Source organism: Phocoena phocoena, chromosome 18 (genome assembly GCF_963924675.1).
Source record: "Phocoena phocoena chromosome 18, mPhoPho1.1, whole genome shotgun sequence".
NCBI lineage: Eukaryota > Metazoa > Chordata > Mammalia > Artiodactyla > Phocoenidae > Phocoena > Phocoena phocoena.
Window position 1 is genome coordinate 70761437 of NC_089236.1, and position 14946 is coordinate 70776382.

The window sequence follows — 14946 nt, forward strand, 5'->3', positions numbered from 1 at the left end:
GCGTGTAAGAAACTCAAAGACAGAGGCTACATCTCATTCATGATAGGATTTCCAGTGCCTAGCCCAGGACATGTCACTCAGTAGAGTTGAATAGTATTTGTAGAATGAACGAATGAATCGAATGAAAGGTGGGCTGGGCTCAGGTTGTGGATAATCCTGAAAAAATCAGTCAGCATATTTTCACTTTCCTTGGTGTACAACAGGGAACTATTTATTGTTTTTTTGTTTTTGTTTTTTTTACGAGGGAGGTAATTCCATCAGAACCATTCTTTGGCAGATTAGCTCTAGAATGAGTGCCAAGATTGGGTGGGGTGGAAGAAGGTAAAGTCAGAAGAACTAGGTATAAGACATTGTATGGTACAGGTGAGAGATAATGCACTGAAGTTCGGCGGGGCTGATGGGAACATTCAGAAATACAATCAGTGAGAAAGGGTCACAAATGATATAAAGAAGTGGGAAGAATCAAGGTGATGTGGAGATTTCTAGGCTGCTTGAGTGCGTAAATGATGGTGCTTCTTTCCCATGACAGAGGAAGACAGAGTATGAGGAAGCTCTAGCTGCTCAGCTGTAAGGATCAAGCAGGCTGATGCTCAGCTGGGATGGCTCTAGGGATATGGATACATTGAAATACTGAAATATTTCCATGGCAGATAGCTTCCATCACAAGTCCTATGCCATTGAAACCCCCCAACCATCATCACCTCCTCTGGGTCCCTTGATCCACTCATAATTTATTAATAGATGGAAGTGGTGGCTCCATCGCTGTAACAGCAATCAGTTCTGGTTGGGAAGTGCCCATGCTATAACAGTTTTAAAATATTTTGAGTATCACCCTTGCAACCATGGTTGAAGTAAAAAAAGAAAACATAGAAACGTGTGTCTTAGAAGGATATTGAGGTGTCTTAGTCAGCTTGGTCTGCCATAAAAAGGCCCACGGACTGGGTGGCTTAAGCAACAGAATTTTACTCTCTCACCATTCTGGAGGCCCGAAGTCCAAGCTCAAGATGTTGGCAGGGTTGGTTTCTTCTGAGGCCTCTCTCATTGACTTATAGATGGTCACCTTCTTCCTGTATCCTCACATGGTCATCCCTCTCTGTGTGTCTGTGTCCTAATCTCCTCTTCTCGTAAGGACATGTCATGATGGATTAGGGCCCACCTCAGTGACCTCATTTAATCTTAATTAACTCTGTAAACACCTCATTTCCAAATAAAGTCACATTCTGAGTTACTGGAGGGTTAGGACTTCAACATATAGCTTTGGGGAGGGGCACAATTTAGCCCATAACAGTATGCAAAAGACTAGAACATAAATTCAAACCACATGGGCAAAAACAGGTTCAAAAACAAAATGCAGCATCAGAAAAGTTGAGAAGGTGGGTATGAGGAAGGTGGCCAGGAGGAGTTTAGGAGCTAGAGTACCACGTGGAGGAGTTCGATAGACCCCCAGTGTTTTCCTTGACTGTAGGGGGTCAAGAACTATTTGAATACAGAGCAATGGAGATGCTGGTCTAGTGGCTCTGGATTCTACCAAGAGGAAGGTGCCTTCAGGACTTGGCACTTAATTTCCAGGAAGCTGTTGGGGGTCAGGGTTTGAGCTGAGAAGGGAGGTCTTCTCTCGAGCACAGAGGTACAAGTTAGCCACATTCAGATGCTGCTGGATCCTGCCTCCACCCCCAACAGTCTGGGGGTCCGTCTCAGGAAATTGGACCACTTCTGGCTTGCTCCAGGGGCTCTCATCAGCTGCCATAAACATTATGCTTAGTGGGGACCCACTGCCTGTCAATTAATGTCATCCTGAAATAACAAGCTAGGGCTTCCTGTGAGTCAGCCATCTCCCTCCACTTAGAGATGCTGCCTGAAGGGTCTAAATTCAGAACCGTTATTCCTTCCTAGTGTCCGAGGCACGAGGAACTCAAGCCCTCCCATTTCCCCTCGTTGCTGGCAGAGTAATGCCATGAAGATTTCCCTTTTAACTTAGCAATGTCTTATTTGACAAGCATCACTCACCCTTGTTTTCTTGAGCAGAAGAGAGAAAACAAGAGATCAAGCATTGATGCTTCAGCCCTGTGGAAAAGTGGCAAAGATTACACTATGTTATATTTAGATCCACAATTTGCCTGAGGAAGATAATTGGGAAATTACATTGCCTGGTTGGACAGTCAGCAGTCCTTCTGTTTCTGTCTGGTCATGCAGTCTCGTAAATGTTCAGGGCTTCTATACCTTCAGGCACTTATGATTAATTTAAAAAATTGGAAGATCCTGTGCATAAACTGCCTGAAATTTTGAGATAAGTCAAAAGGGGAAGGGAAAGGGGAGTTTCTAGAAGTAATTGGTTGTTATGTTTTCCACATTGCCTTTCTTTTCTTTTTAAAACATCTTTATTGGAGTATGATTGCTTTACAATGGTGTGTTAGTTTCTGCTGTATAACAAAGTGAATCAGCTATACGTATACATATATCCCCATATCCCCTCCCTCCTGCATCTCCCACATTGCCTTTCTAACCTATTCTGTTGAAAGAGTTAAGTTTTCGGATCGTAGAAGTCCACGGCTATGAACGTTATTTCAGATAAAGAGACATGATAAGTCTCCATCGCACCCAGAGGGATTCGTGGGAGGTCAGCAGCCTCCATCCTGCCCCACTGTGGCTGGTGGGGGGAAGACGGCAGAGAAGACAGGACTTGCCCTCAGCACACCTGAAGTTGTACAGGGAAGTGTTAGTTGGAATTTTTCAGTATTAGATTTTCTGGGGACTCCATTCAGCCAACCCTTTGAAAAAGGGAATAAATCCTTTCTGTATAGGAGCAAACTGGAAAAGAAATGTCTTCTCAAGTAAGGTCATTTCTGAAATTGAGGAACATGAATATAAAGTGTTATATTAGTCTGCTCAGGCTGCCGTAACAAGGTACCACAGATTAGGTGGCTTAACCCACGGAAATTAATTTCCTTGTGATTCTGGAGGTTGGAAGTGTAAGGTCCAGGTGTCCGGAGGGTTGATTTCTTCGGAGTCCTCTCTTCTTGGCATGAGGATGGCCATCTTCTCCCTGTGTCTTCACATTGTCCCGCCTCTGCACTTGTCTGGGTCCTAATCTCTTCTTATAAGGATGCCAGTCCTGTTGGGTTAGGGCCCACCTTCATGACCTCATTTGACCCTATTTACCTCTTTAAAGACCCTGTCTCCAAATTCAGTCACATTCTGAAGTCCTTGGGGTTAGGCCTTTAACATGTGAATTTTGGGGACACAGTTCAGCCCATAAGAGATGTGTATCTTATTTTCCAAAATAAAATTACAGGTGCTTTTACTCTTATTCCTTCTTCCTTTTTCACATCTCTGAATTTCCTGTGTCAGCTTAGATGATAGTAATTCAAATTGTCAGCTCTCTCTGTCTCTCTCTGTCTCTCTCTCTCTCTCTCACACACACACACACACACACACACACACACACACATTCTTTCCTTCTTCCAAACCATTTTCTTGTTAAGAAGCAAAAATGCATTCTTCTTTCATATACAACTTCCTACCCATTTCTCAATGGGTGCTGGCACCAAAGGCAGCCATCTATTCGCTCAAGGCTGACTAAAGCTAAATCTCAATAAGTTCCATGAAAGGTCTCTTTTACTATCTCCCTTAAGACATCTCATAGCAGACCCAGGGGTAAGCTGTGGCCCGCCATCAGAGATAGAGACGGCCAGGTTACAGGTTGCTGAAAGAGCCAAGGGTCTGTTCCGTACAAGATGCTTCTGTTCCTCCTTCCTCTGAAGCTGTATTAATTAGAGGAAAACATTTACTGGCTGTTCAGGTTTTCTTGCTGTCATTTCATGCCTATTCTTGCAGATACATAGAGTCATGCCTTCACTCTGCTGCTGATGTGGAAGCTGAGCTGATGATCAGCTCCATTTGACAAATGGTGACATATATTTTAGAGTTGTCTGTCCATAGGTGGTAGTTGAAGCATGAACATCTATATAAGGTCCCCCCAGGAGAACATTTGGAAAGAGAACCTAGGAAAGATGCCTGGGGAACATCCACATTTCAGATTCAGAAAAGGAGCCTACAAAGAGAGAGGAAAGCATAAGTCAGAGAGGTGAGAGGAAAACCAGGAGAGAGAGGCACCATGGAATCCCGGGTAAGGACGAGTTTCAAGCAGCAGTGGCCGGGGCTGCTGAGAAGTCTATGATTCTTGAGTAGCTAGGACCAGGTGCGGACTTCTGGAATGCTCTGTCTAACTTCCTCTGGATTCATTGCCAAGGGCTTTCCTGGGGGTCCCACCTGGGGACAGAGCTTTCCCTCTCTGCTTTCATCCAGTGGTTGGCTTGGAGGAAGGGTAGAGTTTGCAGGCATGCTGGTCATCTCTTGAGCACCATTCCAGCTCCTCTAGGTCTCATCTTTTATTGTGGCGACTGTGGGGCAAGCTGTTGCGCACAGTTCCAGCCACCTTCCAGCAGGTGAGCCTGACAGCACTTACCATGCGACTAAGCAACCTGACTCTCGCTGTGCACCTTGGACTTCGCCATTGTCCTGGCACGTGGTGGGGCCACTAGGACCTGCTCCGTGCACGCTGGGTTAACTCAGTGCAGCGGGGGGATGTCCGGGTGCGGTAGCCGTTGTGTGAGCGGTGGGGTGGGGGGGATGAGCAGCCAATGGATAAACACATCCTCTTTTGTTCCCCTGGGACAAGGGTTGTGCAGAATGGAACAGCTCATTGCCTACAGTGGCAGCCGAATCCAACTCTATAAAGACGTCTCCCTGTGGACTCGGCCCTTCTCCGCTTTGCTTGGTCTCCTCTGACTGCTTGGATCACTTCCCCAGTACAGTCCTTGCGCTCAGCTCTGGGGGAAACTGAGGCTGAGAGAGTCAGCCTGGGAAGAGCCGGGTGACTCAAGTCAGGCAGCAATAAAGATAAGAGGTGGGGTGATAAGAGGGGTGCTGATAATCCTTGGTACCCAGTGGCTTCCTGCTACTACCGTTCTCACCTGTGTTGAGTGAGGTGTGCTGCTGGTGGAAGATGACTTAGGTGAGGGGTCGGCAAACTATGACCTGTGGCCTGTTTTTGTATGTAAGAATGGATTTCTTTCACACTTTTAAAGGGTAATGAAAAATAAAGAATATGCTACAGAGAGTGTATGTGGCCCATGAAACCTAAAATATTTACTATCTTGCCTTTACAGCCAGAGCTTGCTGGCCTCTGGCTTAGGTGACTGAGAGCCACTTGAACAATGAGAAAGTGAGAAATGGCCATGAAAGCTAAGATGCTGTGATGTTACCAAAGAACATGAACAGCACTCACAGGGTATAAATAATAATGAGACAAGGCCACTCCATGGCTGTAGTAGAACAAGACAGAGAGAAGACCATTCTAGAATGGTACGGGGACAAGATGGAGACAAGGACACTAGCAGTTCTCCCCAGATAACTAAACATTCCACTCTTCCAACTAACATGAAAGACTATCACTTCTTACTGACTTACTCTATCCCACCTTCAAACCTCCTGCCTCCTAGTTAAAATTACCAAGGTGACCAGTACCCATTCTGATGGGTGAATTGTGTACCCGTCCTGATTTAGTCTTTGCCCATTTAGTCTTGAACTGCCCTTGCTTCCTTAAACTCTCTGTAGAATCACCCAGCACAGGGGCAAATACTGTAAGAAGCCGCTCTCATTTCCCTATGACTAAGATATCCCATGGGTCTGCGGAAATAAGCAAGACCATCCAGTTGAGAACAAGAAAAGACTGTCTACCCAGAACTTGCTCTGGGAAGGGAGTCAGCCACCATCACTGGTGTTTGGCAGACCCAGTGGGAAGTAGGGAACGGGAGGCTTTATTGAGAATAACAAGAGAAAGCTTCGAGAATGCCCAGACGGGTGCCTGGGGAAGCTGTAGGCGGGATAACTAGAAGTGGGCATGCATGTGATTGGTTAGGGGAGCATATTTGGCTTTCTCTGCTTGGTCCTGACTTGGAAGTGTGGGCAAAAATTAAGTAAGCTGCTAGCTATTAATCAAGTCCTTGTCGTTCTGCTTCAGGGGCTGCGGTTTGTCTTCCTGGGCTGGTTGCTGGAGGGTGTGGGTCAGTTCTACTGCAGTATGTGGTCTGGCCGTCATCTGTCCGTTGTATCCAGCTCAGTTCTCTGCTGTGCGTCCCCCTTGCTGCCATGAGCTAAATGAACTTGGAGGTGGGTTTTCCCTGGAGCCTCCAGATGGGACTCCAGCTCTGCCAGCACCTTGGTTTGGACCTGTGAGACCCAGCAGAGAACCCAGTTGAGACCACCCAGACTTGTGACCCACAGAGCTAGAAGATGATCAGTGGGTTATGTTTTAAGCTGCTAAGTTTCAGCTAATTCATTGACTGCAGGTGATCCCTGGTGGTCATTGGTGACCAGGCTTTGACAGCTGTATGAGGGCAATGACAGCTGTAAGAATCACAGAGTCAGCTGGGTTTAACTTCACTGAAGCCTTAATAGAAGAAAATGATACCCTTGGATCAGCCAGCTGTCAACTCCAGGCTTGCTGTGAAAGCCAGAGGCCTCTAGGGAGGGCTTAAGGAACCCGTGATCTCCCACAGCCAAGGGCAGACTGGAGACCTGTGAAGACCTGGCCTGAGGCCAGTGCGCCTCAGGATGGTGCCTGTTCTCCTGGGGGCCTGCCCTGCCACCCCTGATCATCTCCACCCCAGTGACCAGCATCAGAACCCAGAGCCCTGCCTGCCCTACAGACACAGGGATGGAGCAGATCCCGGTCACCGTTCATCCGGGAGTTCTGTTCCTTTTAAGTCTGCATCAGCTCCTGTTGCAAAACAGCTGAATTCTGCCTTTTCTTTCACTAACTTAAAATGTATTATTAGAGCAGGGATCTGCAAGTTGTAAAGGGCCAGATAGTAAATATCTTCATCTTGGTGGCCTCGCCTCAACTCTGCCACTGCAGCAGCCCCAGGCAACAGGTACATGAATGGGCGTGGCTGTGTTCCAATAAAACTGTATTTACAAAAGCAGACAGTGGCCAGATTTGGCCCACTGGCTGTCGTGTGCCAACCTCTGTCTTAGATAATCATTCAGTCTCTCTGGATTTCATTTCCACACCTATAGCATGAGAGTATTGATCTGAGGCAATGTTTTTTGTTTTTTTTTTTAAATTTTATTTATTTATGGCTGTGTTGGGTCTTCGTTTCTGTGCGAGGGCTTTCTCTAGTTGCGGCAAGTGGGGGCCACTCTTCATCGCGGTGCGTGGGCCTCTCACTATCGCGGTCTCTTTTGTTGCTGAGCACAGGCTCCAGATACGCAGGCTCAGTAATTGTGGCTCACAGGCCCAGTTGCTCCGTGGCATGTGGGATCTTCCCAGATCAGGGCTCGAACCCGTGTCCCCTGCATTGGCAGGCAGATTCTCAACCACTGTGCTACCAGGGAAGCCCTGAGGCAATGTGTTTTACACTTAAGCAAGCGTTAGAACCGTCTGGAAAGCTAGTGAAAGTAGATGCCTGTGCTTACACGTAGAGATTCTGACTTATTGAGTCTGGAGGGACCTGGGGATTTGCATCTCTGACATACTTCCACAAGAAGCTGCTGCTGGTCCAGGAACCGTACCTTCGAGAGCGCAGGTCTGAGGCAATACTTCTCATCTCTGGCTGCACAGAGGAGATTCGTTGTAAGAACTGAGGCCTCTGTTCCAACTGAGACCAGTTAAATTAAAAGTGGACCCCAGCTTCTGGGCATTTTAGGAGTCTCCCAGGAGATTCTACTGTGTAATCAGGGTTGAGATCCACTGGCTGAAGTGAGCTCCAAAGCTTTGCACTCCACGTGTGGGCTGCAGAGCTGTGACATCCGCATCACCTGGGAGCTTGTTAGAAATGTAGAATCTCAGACCCCACCTTGAGCTACTGAATCCGAATCTGCGTTTTAACAAGATCCCCAGGAAATAGAGGCATAAATTAAAATGTGAGAAATGCGGCTCTAAAGGAAGGAATGAGTTTCATATTTACAAGTTGCTCTTTTGTACTATATACCAGGCAGGCTACTTAACTCACTTTATCTTCAACTTGCCTGTGTTAGTTTTCTACCACTGCCCTAGCAAATTAACATGAACTTAGTAGCTTGAAACAACACCCCCTATTATCTCACAGTCTCTGGACAGACTCAATTGGGTTCTCTGCTTAGGGTGTCACAGGCCCAAATCAAGTGTTGGTGTGGCTGGGCTCTTTCCTGGAGGCCCTGGGGAAGGAGCCACTTCCCAGCTGATTCCAGCTGTTGGCAGAATATGTTCCTTGTGGTTGTAGGACTGAAGTCCCCATTTCATTGTGGGTTGTTGGCTAGGGGTTGCTCTCAACATTTAGAGACCACTCTAAGTTTCTCCCTCTTCCATGATAGCAACTGTGCATCAAATTCTTCTCTTGTTTCTAATTTCTCTGATTTCCCCTTCTGCTATCAGTTAGAGAAAACTCCCCACTTTTACAGAGCTTACATGGGGCTCTCCTGGTGGTACAGTGGTTGAGAATCCACCTGCCAATGCAGGGGACACGGTTTGAGCCCTGGTCCGGGAAGATCCCACATGCTGCGGAGCAGCTAAGCCCGTGCACCACAACTACTGAGCCTGCGCTCTAGAGACCACGAGCCACAACTACTGAGCCCACGTGCCACAACTACTGAAGCCCGCATGCCTAGAGCCCGTGCTCTGCAGCGAGAGAAGCCACCGCAATGAGAAGCCCGCACACCGCAACGAAGAGTAGCCTCTGCTTGCCGCCACTAGAGAAAGCCCGCGAGCAGCAACGCAGACCCGATGCAGCCAAAAATAAATAAATAAATAAATTTATTTTAAAAAAAAATAAAGAGGGCTTCCCTGGTGGCGCAGTGGTTGAGAGTCCGCCTGCCGATGCAGGGGACACGGGTTCGTGCCCTGGTCTGGGAAGATCCCACATGCCGCGGAGTGGCTGAGCCTGTGAGCCACGGCCGCTGAGCCTGTGCGTCTGGAGCCTGTGCTCCGCAACGGGAGAGGCCACAACAGTGAGAGGCCTGTGTACCACAAAAAAAATAAAATAAAGAGCTTACACAATTAGATTAAGCTCACCTGTGTAATCTCCATTTTTACTAACTCAAAGACAACTGATTAGTAACCTTAATAACATCTCCCAAATCCCTTTTGCCATGGGTGTAATATCTTATCACAGTCATAGTCCTGGTGATTAGGGCTGAAGATCTGGGGCCATGTAAGACTTCTGCCTATCACGTGGCCCAGACCACATAGTTTAAACAGTAAGGCTTAGAGTGAGATTTTGAATCTAGGTTTGTCTAAGCCCAAAGTTCATAGTAACTATTTTATTAACTTATCTCTCAGTGGTAAAAATAAATGTGTTATAAAGAACTTTATAGTTATTCATGAGCTTTCACATGTATTGTGTTGTTTGGCCTCATTAGAATCTCTTTATGAGGTACCACTATTCCCTTTTATGGATGAGACTGGGGATTGCGAATGTTTAATTATTTGTTCAAGATGTTCTAGATAGAAAATAGCAAATTAAGAACTGAAGAATGGCTCTCCTGAGTTCAAATCCCATGCTTTTCCCTTTACATCATCATAATTCCCTAATTTCTTGTTTAGATCATTCTTGTTATCTATTTGGGAAACAAATTTACTGGGATAGAATAAAGAAACTAGCAGAGTAATTGCAGAGTGGATGCAAATGTTTGAGTACTACAGTGGGCATGCGCAGAAAAATGGGCCCACCTGTTATGCTAATTGAGAGATGAATTCTGCCCAAATGCAGAGAAATACTCTATTTGAGTTTTAAAAATTAATGTCCATACAGCAGATAGTCAATGAATTTTAAAATGTAATCTAGAAAACAACAAATTTGTGAAGTGAAACTTTTTGTAGAAATTGCAAGTCAATCACATAATTATTTTTGAGAGATGACAGGATTTTGGCAAACGGTGGATTCGTCTCAGCCTTGTGATTAGGGAGTTAGCCCCTCTGCAGAGAAAGCATAAGGAGAGGTCATAGAAACACCCTCCCACCAGTGACTATCTTTTCATTCATTTCCTTGTTTCTAATGCAAAAAACCCCCAAACGCAAAAACAATGTGGCCTGAAAGAATGTACCTACAAGTAAAAAGTTTTATGATTCTTCCAGAAGTCAGAATGATGGCTACTGGTTAGGGTTTTCCTGGTCTGACCAACTAGGATGCTGGCATATGGAACATCTCTCACCTGATTGCCCAAATAATTTAATAATTTTTCCCTCTCCTCTTGGGGCAAAAGTTGTATCTAGTGAGGCACTATCCTTACATCGGCAGTTCAGAAGTTATGTTTAAAGAATGGCCAATCATTTATTCAAATAAAAAATGCTAGAAATTCAATAGTATCTTGGGCCTCTTTCCTTGTCATCATTTATAGATGCAAGGAAATCTGTTACAATCTGGGATGCAGGCTAGGATTTAACCAAATTATAAAAAGAATTAGGCCTTGGTCAGGTCAATTTTACTAAAAGCCTTTAGATCTTGGAGGATCAATGAAGGCAAGAGAAAGGTTAATCCCAAGGGCTTCTGTTCGTTGAACAAACATATCAAAGAGAAATTACATTATTCCCTTGGCCAACTTCTGACATGGATATATTCAGATGATTCGAAGAGATGTGGAATGGTAAACACACACTGGTTATAAACAAGGAACTCTTTCATTACCTCTGTTTAGTCGGGGGGGGGTATCCCTTTGTTTTTCATGAGGTGGGGTTATTTTAATAGTAAATGCTGGTAATAACAGTCAACATGCAATCTTTCATTTTCAGTACAGTCTTTCCTAAGACAATGTTTCTAGCATAGTTGACAGAAAGCACTATCTGTCAATCATTTCCATGGTCCAGTGTGGTCTCAGAAGCAGAAAAACAAGGAGAATGTAAGGAAGAGCTGGAGGAATAAGTCAGTCATTTTGTGCTCTTTATATTTGTTTGGGAGGATCTGGTTTTTTTGCAGCCATATATTTGAGGGAGAATCAGTTGTAAGAAGAATGCAAATGTTGATGGAGAAATAGAAGGTGGGCCAGAGTGGTCAGTAGCCCGTGTGACATATGATGCTGATGTCATTATCTGAAAGTGCATGTATCCATGCCTGGTAATTAAGACATGCAAAGATAATTACGACATGGTCCCCTTTGTCAATAATATAATAACGATGGATGAATATTTTAGATGTAATATTCTAGATTTGATCATTTAGGGAAGGTATATCATGCCTCCATCACAATCATTTAAACAAGTGCATAAAATGTTATTTGCTCTAGAATATTTCTGATGAAACTGCTTCTGAAGCTTACAAGTAGGTGCTCAAAAACCTGTTGAAAAACAGTTTGGGGTGATCAGTCATGAAATCAAATGCAAACACTGTCATATTTATTTGGGCTTTCTTCATAGCAGGGAGAAGAACTAATAAACCGATGTAGCAGTCATTTCAACTCTGAACTTGATGTCCCATTTTTGGGAGATTCAGCTCTACTCTTATAAATCAGAAAAAAACAGAAGCAAACAAAAAGCAGGCCCGGATAGCAGCAGGGGCCTGTGAGTCCGTGGCCAGTCGATACGAGAACCAGCTCTTTCCCTTCTTTAGTCTTTACCTTCCCAACCAGAGGTTGTTAGGTTTCACTCTCTATTGAGTCAGTTGCCTGAGGGGGAAAAATCTTCACATTGCATTACATATCACTCATTACATATCACTCATTTCTCTTGCCTATAGATTGCCGCCCACCCCCCTTCCTGGGACATTGATTTTCTTCCTTGTGTTTTGGAGAAAGCTTTGCTCCCTGGGCATCTCTGTCTGGCTTGCTGTCCGAAGCATTAGTCACACTTTGCCAGCAGCCATGCAGATTGTGACACCTGCTGCTTGGCTAGGCTCCTACCTCTGGAGGACAGTGGTGGGGATTTCTGATGGGAGCCGCCGAAAACCTTTGAAGGAAACCTTTGAAGGAGAACTCTGATCTCCAAGGATAGCTCACAAGCGCTTGCTTTACCTATCGCTGCGTGGTAGACGGTGCCGTCTGTGAGATTAGATAGTTTACAGACTGGGAATGGGCTCAGAGGGAAAACCATGCCCATCTTGAGGTTTGCTGAAGGGCTCGGGATGTCCCAGCCCTGCTTCCCACATGGCCGTCTTGTCACCTCTGGCTTGAAGAACGGAGATTTTGTGAAGAATGGAGATTTAATGACAGCGAGGGTGATCTCTGAGACCCGTTGTGAACACAGAGCTGATAATCGCCCGTGTTATTCACATGTGCCTTTTTACGGGCTATAGAAGATGCTCACCAACACCTCATGTGACCCTCACAGTCTTAGTGAGAGGCGGGTAAAGCAGGTATCATTCGAATCTCATTTTACAGCAGAGAAAGGAGAAGGCCTGCGAGGTGAGGTGACTTGTGGGAAACCTGCCCGGTGCTCCAGGGAAACAGTGGTGCTCAAGACATCCTCCATCCCGCCCCTGTGCTCTGAAAAACTGTTTACTACAAAGAACCACCCTTCGCCACAACTTAGATAGGACTCTCTGCTGTCCCTTGTTTCCCTGTGACAAGGCCAGACACAGATCCTCCTTTTCCCATTCTTTGCCTCATAAGTGAATTAGCTCACTATTTGACTGGTTAAGACAAACTATCTGCTAACTTGACCAGGTCAAACTTTCGCCAGACTTCTCTCCTTCCCCCAGACCCCTGAACTTTGACCCACCCTAAGCCTGAGCCAAACGGGAACGTGGAGACCACTCCTTAAGGCTCACCTCAGGGAAAGGCGTTTCCTGCTCCAGTCTCTAATCACGCGCTCCATTCATCCCCCACCCGCCAGCCATACCTGGTTCTTCCTAGCTTTGCTTACCCCTCCCTGTTGCCTGACTTAAGATTAGAGCGTTCTTCCTATTGCAATAGTCTTTTTGAATACAGTCCCTCCCTACCTAAGTCAGGATTTGGTTTTTATCTGATGGGTCACAGGCTAAAGATCAAAGGTGGCCTCCTGTCACCTAGCCTTCGTCAACCATGTGGTGTGACTTTTGCACCTGCCAGGGGTGGGTGGTTGAATCGTGGCCCCGACCCCAGGCCCTGCTTATTCCAGGCTTGGTTCCCATGGGTCACTCTGTGTTCCTGCAACACTGTGCCCTGTAGGATTCTCTGGAATAAAGCTTTTACAAGAAAGGAAGACTCATCTCATACATCTGGGGCTCCAAGGGCAGATTTGTATTGCTTTGTCTCCACTGGTGTTTTACCTTAGTCTGAGAACAAGCTGTCTCTGTCCCACAAAGGAGTGAGTTAAAGAGAGGAATGGAACAAGAATTCAGGATGAAAAAAATGAGAAATCTTCCCAGTGGTTGATGTTTTGGGATAAATGCCAGGGATATCAGACATTTGGAGGTGAGTTAAAAAAAAAATCCAAAGCAATTCCATTCTGTTAAGCTTTAGAGAGCAGAGCCGAGAACCACACATGCGCCTACATGCTCTTTAGAGATGCCTGAGCTGCAGAGTTGGACAGGTCAGCCAGCCTTGCCCACAACGGCTTTTTGGTTTCATGGAGGATTCAGATACATGATCAGGATTGGAGAAGCCAGTTCAAGGTTACCTGCAAAGTGGTCAATGGGCTCATTAGTACTTGGGTAGTGGTCTCAGTAGCTGTGTAGCTTGTTGGCCCACTTCATAGATTTTTCTTTTCTGCAATACCAAGAACATAGCAAAAGGATTTCATGTAGAAATTCTGAATTTCATTATTATATTGCTTTGTAATAATGATAATCTGTGAACTTTGCAGTCAGTATTTCTGTAGCTTGCTGGTCACCACACACTGTATACGCTCAAGTTTGCTCTGGCGAAACCTTCTCAATGAGCCGCCTGCAACATTATCGGCTTTTGTGACTGGGTTCCTTCAAATCCAATATATTCTGAAGGGTGTGATCAATAAGCAGATGGCTCAGACCTGTATACACGCCAAGAAATGAGGCACCTAATTAACAGTTCGCCCAGGGTGTGAGGCAATTGCAGAAGGGAGTGGAGACCCTGCCTGGGCTGGGGGACCCCTGCATAAGACGATCAGGGCTGGTGGTGTGACGTGTCGGCATGTCGGAAGTGAGGACACAGCCAGGACCTTCAGGCTGTGCCCATTAGGGCTTTGCAGAATTCCCAATTATCTCTTGACCTGGCCCTGAGCAAGGCCCCTTTTCATTGCCCTGAAAAAGGAGTCAGTGGATCGAAAAGAACACCTGATTCGAAGTTCTCCGTGGGTTTGGCTCTGAAGTTCAGTTGGTAGACTGAACATCACAGAACAGAACACACAGAAATGTGGTGTTTGCTGGTATGAGAGCTTGGGGGAGGCAAAAGCAGGCTTCTGGAGTGGGGCAGTTTGGGGCCCTGCACAGAGGTCAGGAAGAGGTTATGTGAGAAGAGCCTGATGAACCCCTGAGGGGTGTTTCAGTGAGTCTGTGAGTCCCACCAAAGGTCCAGAGAGCCTGGACTCCTTCCTGCCCTCTTGACTCTTGGCTCAAACAGGACTAGAAGGAGGCCTTTCTCTGCTTTGGACCTGGGCGAGCCAGCTTCTGAGTGTCCCCAGCACCAGAGGAGAGAGCTGCGTTCACTGTGACAGCTCTCCCTGGGGCCTATGGAATACACGCTCAACCTGTCGCCAGCCTGATGTTCCCTAGCTGACTGTTTTGTTGTGCTTTCAGTGTTTCCCTGGGTAGGGCCCTACATGCTGTTTCCAACGTGAAATGCAGACTCTGAAAGAGAAGACAGTGCCTGGGGTCTGACATATCCCAAGACAACTGTCCTAATGCTCCTGGGACCGATTAAGACCGAGGAGGTCAAGCCTGTACCTGTGGGGAATGACGTGTGTCTCAAGTCCTTTGACGTAGCCTTGTGAATCAGGATAGCACGCTGACAACAAATAAACTCATTAATTCAGTGGGTGGTGATGCCAACCCTCTAAACGTTCGAGTGGGACTTGAATAC